Source organism: Lycium barbarum, chromosome 7 (assembly GCF_019175385.1).
Source record: "Lycium barbarum isolate Lr01 chromosome 7, ASM1917538v2, whole genome shotgun sequence".
In the NCBI taxonomy this organism is placed as follows: Eukaryota; Viridiplantae; Streptophyta; class Magnoliopsida; order Solanales; family Solanaceae; genus Lycium; species Lycium barbarum.
The window spans coordinates 25870634-25876817 of record NC_083343.1 but is presented as its reverse complement, the minus strand read 5'-3'; positions in this window follow the sequence as shown (position 1 = coordinate 25876817).

Genomic DNA, 6184 nt, shown 5'->3' with positions numbered 1-6184 from the left:
AGATAACCGTCAGTAGAATTTCAGGTAGTTAGGCTTCCAGTCTCAGGCCAGTGTGACTCAGAGTAACTTCACCAATCCGATTTGTGCTAAGTGTGGGAAGAGACACCCTGGGGAGTGCCGCTCTAGATCGAATATTTGGTATGGGTGTGGCCAGCTGGGCCAAGTTCACCGAGATTGCCTTTCAGTTAGACAAGGCACAGGAGGTAGCCGGACTCAATCAATAAATTCATCAGTTCATCATAATAACCAGACTCAGACAGGACGTGCACCAGCTAGATCTGGCAACACAAACGGTGGCCCAAATCGTTTGTTTGCTTTTACCAGGCATCAGGATATCGATGCCCGTACTGATGTTGTCACAGGCATACTCACCGTTTTCAGTTTCGATGTTTATGCTCTCATGGACCCTGGATCCAACCTGTCCTATATCACCCCTTATATTGCTAAGAAATTTGGTATTGAACCCGAAGAGCTAAAAGAACCTTTTGAGGTGTCTAATCCAGTTGGTGAGTCAGTCATAGCCCGATGTGTCTATAGGGGATGTCTAGTCAGAGTCTATCACCATGTTGTTCCAACTGACCTATGTGTGTTAGAAATGGTAGATTTTGATGTAATCCTAGGTATGGACTGGTTATATTCATGTTATGCATCAGTTGATTATAGAACCAAAGCTATATATTTCAACTTTCCTAATGAGCCAATCGTAGAGCGGAAGGGTGATTCAGAAAGTCCTAAGGGTAGGTTTATTTCTTACCTCAAGGCAAGAAAAATGGTGTCTAAGGGTTATATCCATCATCTCGTGCGGGTTAGGGATTCAGCTTCCCATACCCCAACTCTTCAGTCAGTCCTCATTATTAACGAGTTTCCAGAAGTCTTTCCCAAGGACCTTCTGGAATTCCTGCTGATAGGGAAATTGATTTTGCAATTGACCTACTCCCAGGTACGAAACCCATATCTATTCCACCTTATAGGATGGCTCCAGCTGAATTATGAAAGCTTAAGGCTCAACTCAAACATATTCTAGACAAGGGTTTTATCTAACCCAGTGTCTCTCCATGGGGTGCCCCGGTCTTTTTCGTTCCCAAGAAAAATGGTCCTTTGTGTATGTACATTGACTATCGCCAGCTAAATAAAGTCACGATCAAGAACAAATACCCTCTTCCACGAATAGATGACTTATTTGATCAGCTTCAGGGTGCCCAATGTTACTCCAAAATAGATCTCCGATCAGGTTACTATCAGCTTAAAGTTAAGGGACAAGATATTCCTAAGACAGCCTTCAGAACCAGATACGGTCATTTCAAATTCTGTGTCATGTCCTTTGGTTTGACCAATGCCCAGCAGCTTTTATGGAACTCATGAATAGAGTCTTTAACCCATATGTCGAGCACTTTGTCATTGTTTCCATAGATGATATCCTCATTTACTCCCGTAGTGAGGCCGAGCACGCAAAACACCTTCGTGTAGTTCTTCAGATTCTCAAGGACTGTAAGTTATATGCAAAATTCTCTAAATGTGAGTTTTGGCTCAAGTCAGTAGCCTTCTTAGGTCATGTAATTTCTGTTGAGGGTGTTCAGGTTGACTCTCAGAAGATTAAGGCCGTTAAGAATTGGCCCAGGCCCACATCAGTTTCAGAAATCCGCAGTTTCTTGGGTCTATCAGGCTATTACCGACGTTTTTACAGGGGTTTTTGACTATTTCAGCACCACTGACCATGTTGATGAAAAAGGAAGTTAAATTTCAGTGGTCATATGCTTGTGAGCGCAATTTCGAGGAATTGAAAACGAGATTGACTTCTACTCCTGTTTTGACGTTACCAGAAGGAACTGAAGGGTTCGTGGTTTATTGTGATGCTTCGGGAGTTGGTCTCAGATGTGTCTTAATGCAGCATGGTAAGGTTATAGCTTATGTATATCGTCAGGTCAAGGTTCACAAAAAGAATTATCTGACTCATGACCTAGAGTTGGCAGTAGTAGTTTTTGCACATAAGATATGGCGTCATTATTTGTATGGAGTGCATGTTTATATTTTCACAGATCATAAGAGCTCGCGGTATATCTTCAAAGAAAGAGAGCTGAATCTCAGGCAAAGAAGATGGCTCGAATTTCTTAAGGATTATGATGTGGATATTCTCTATCATCCGGGGAAAGTGAATGGTATAGCCGATGCTCTTAGTCGGCGTTCCATGGGGAGTTTAGCCCACGTTGATACAGATAAGAGAGTTAAGACCAAGGGAGTTCGTCGTTTGACTAGTCTTGGAGTTTGACTTTTGGACTCCGAGGATGGTGGTGTGGTTGTTCAGAATAGAGCCCTTTCCTCTTTAGCGGTTAAAGTCAAAGAGAAACAATTTAATGATTCCTACTTGTTGCTGCTAAAAGAGGGGATTCACAAGCATAAGATGACTGCTTTCGAACAAGGGGGAGATGATGGTTCCTTAAGGTAACGAGGCAGATTGTGTGTTCCAGATGTAGATGGGCTCAGAGACCGAATCATGTCAGAAGCTCGCAACTTCAGGTATTTCATTCACTCAAGTTCCACTAAGATGTATCATGATCTTAAGGAGATTTATTGGTGGAACGATATGATGAAGAATGTGGCAGATTTTGTAGCTAAGTGTCCGAATTGTCAGCAAGTGAAAGCCGAACACCAGAGGCCTGGTGGCTTGGCTCAGAATATTGATATTCCTGTCTGGAAATGGGAAATGTTCAATATGGATTTTGTATCAGGTCTACCTCGTTTAGCTAGGAGACATGACTCTATTTGGGTGATCGTTGACCGGCTTACTAAGTCGGCGCGCTTTTTGCTGGTCAAGACCATAAATTCAGCAGAGGATTACGCAATTGTCAGATTGCATGGGTCACTAGTGTCTATGATTTCAGATCGGGGTGCTCAGTTCACAGCGAACTTCTGGAAATCCTTTCAGAAAGAACTAGGTACCAAGGTGAACCTCAGCACAGCTTTTCATGTGCAGACAGATGGCCGGTCAGAGCGCACTATTAAGACCATTGAGGACATGTTGAGAGCATGTGTCCAAGATTTTAAGGGTAATTGGGATAATCACTTGCCCTCATCGAGTTTTCCTATAATAACAGTTATCATGCTAGCACTGGGATTGCACCTTTTGAAGCTTTGTATGGGCGAAGGTGTAGGTCACTGATTGGTTGGTTTGAAGTTGGTGAAGCAGAATTGTTAGGGCCAGATGTGGTCTACCAGGTGATGGAGAAAGTCAAGTTGATTCAAGAGCATTTGAAAACGGCTCTCAGAGTCGCCAGAAGTCTTATACAGATGTGAACCGAAGGGACTTAGAATTTCAAGTTAATGATTGTGTGTTCCTTAAAGTCTCACCTATGAAAGTTGTTATGAGATTTGGCAAAAGATGAAGCTTAGTCCCAGATATATTAGACCTTACAGAATTTCGCGAAAGGTCGGTCTAGTAGCTTATGAACTTGAGTTGCCACAAAATTTAGCTGTTGTACACCCAGTGTTTCATCTATCCATGTTGAGGAAGTGTGTAGAAGACCCATCGTTGGTTGTTCCTACTGATACTATAACAGTTAAGGACGGTTCGACTTATGAGGAGATTCCCGTAGCCATTCTTGACCGACAGGTTCGCAAGTTGAGAACTATGGAAATAGCCTCAGTGAAAGTCCTGTGGAGGAGTTAGAAAGTTGAAGAGGCTACATGGGAAGGAGAAGAGGATATGAAATTCAGATACCCTTATTTGTTCGAAAAGCAATCGGAGGACACTCAAGGTAAATTTCCATAGCCCATGTTATGTCATGTCTTATGTTTCACGCTCATGTGATGTATGCAGCGCTCATATTTCATGTCTCATGCTTCAGTATCCATGTTTTCATGTAATCATATCATTTCATGTCTCATGTTTCATGTCATGTTTTCTTCACATTTATGTATTCAAGCAATACCCAGCCATATTGTTAACCATGACCCATTATTCGAGGATGAATGATCCCAAGGGGGAGATATTGTAACAGCCCGCACCTTTAACCTAAGCTTTGACCATGATCCTAGACTTAGAAAAACATATAAAGAATGTGGGAATTTGAATTTCCCTCTTCAGTTGTAAGATGGGGGTTTACGCCCATCAACAGTGACCGTATTTCAAGTCGTAAACTAGTACCAAAGATTTCTGAGCACTTAGGATTTTGGCATTTGGAGGTTACATTGTTAAATACGGATCGTATTTCAAAATACAGCCTGTATTTCAAACGTATTTGGAATTTGGGAAAACTTCCTTGTTGAAATTTGTAGAGCTTTTAAATACCTTTCCAATGGTATATTATGGGGGTCAAATGGACATATGTGCGAAGAGTTATGGCTATTTTACTAAAGAGTCACAGTGCAGTCCACATAGTGAAATACGGCCTGTCTTTCAAAATGCGGCCAGTATTTTGCTGGGCGTAAAATTCAATTTTCCAGAACAGTATATATTCGTCCATATCAGTCCAAATCATTATTTTTCATTCCTTCAAGCCCTATAACGATTTCGTACCCTCTCCCATCATCAAGAACACCAAGGTAAGCCTACTCTAATTATTCCAAGTCAATTCTAATACATATCCTTCTAATCTAAACAAGAAACCATCATTTCTAACCTAGGGTTTTCAAGAAAACTCATCTCAAGGTTCAAGAATTCAAGATTTTAGAAATCTTTTTCAAAGCTCAAGTCTTTAATTCAAGTTTTGGAGCGATTAAGGTATGCAGAATTTCCATCCACGTGTGAGAATCTCTACGTTCATCCCCACGCTCCGTGTCTTGACATCCATGAAGTTCAAACCCTAGGGCATTAAGCCCAACATATTGGCAGCCTGTATTTATGTATTTATAAACATGAATTATGTATCTATACTCGTTATTGTATTCCTAATCTTCCATTACGGTTATTAGGAACCCTAGCTTAATTGTTACACCTTGGAAATTTCATGTCGTCGTGTAGTGAATGGACCAACGCGAGCTTAAGGATGACAGGAAGTTCTTAAGGCTATAAGATGGATATTTAGTAAGTCCTGGATGCATACGTTAAGCTTTTGAGGTTATATAAATTGATGAAATAAGGAATGATAAGGACGAGTGGAGTATAAGTGGGGTTTAGGAAGGTTTCGTAAATCATTGCGTTAAGAATTGTTTGGTAAGGCCTTGAGGGCAAATTATTGGGATGCTTAGATCATTGATGAAGTACTAAACAAGTGTTAGGAAGGTTGTATAAGGATTGAAGATCAAACAAAACGACGAGGACAACTTCGGAAAAACTGTGAGTTATACGACCACCTTATACGGACCGTATAAGGGTCCGTATAACCCAACAGCAACAATGTTTTCCATGGTGGTGAACCACGGACACTTATACGGACCGTCTAATGTTATACGGACAGTATAAGTGGTCCGTATAAGTCCCGACGGGCTGAGTATTTCCAAGTATTTAAATGTGATCCCACCTCATTATATTCATTCTCGTAACTTCTTCACTTCTCTCCAAGCTTCTAGAATATTCCATACACTTCATTTTCAAGAATACAAGGGAAATCAAAGGTTCATACCATAAATTCAAGTGAATCAAGTGCAAGGAAGCTCCTCGGGGTTGCTAGAGTCAAGAAATCCCTTGGAAGTTGAAGCTAGGGTTTTCTTCCAGTGAAGTATTTCCAACCAAAACCCATTCCTACGCATTCAAAGGTGAGGTTTATGATTATTTCATGTTGTTTAAGGCATTGAAAAGTTGAAACACTTGGATTATGGAAGAAGATTGAAAATGGGTTACAAAATATGAGATTAGTGGCAATTGTGAATAGTAGATTAATATGAATCATGATTCTTGATACGTTGTGATTGTAATTACGTTATGAATGATGTTAGGAGCATGAGAGAAATATTAGATGAGAAAGAATGTAACGTTGTATTATGATTATGACTATGGATGACCTTGAGAGGAAATTGTGGGGATTGTATAATGATGAATTTGACTAAAGTCATTGATGATGATATTATGAATGTTATTATTGACGTTTGGGAGTTGATATATGATATGGAGAAAGTAGTAGAAACAAAGGAGATGCTGCTCAATTTTCTATAGATTTAGTTCAAACATGCTTATGTTATCGATTATCTAATATGAGTATAAACTTTTGTCACGACCCAGCCCCGTGGGCCGCGACTGGTACCCTACCTG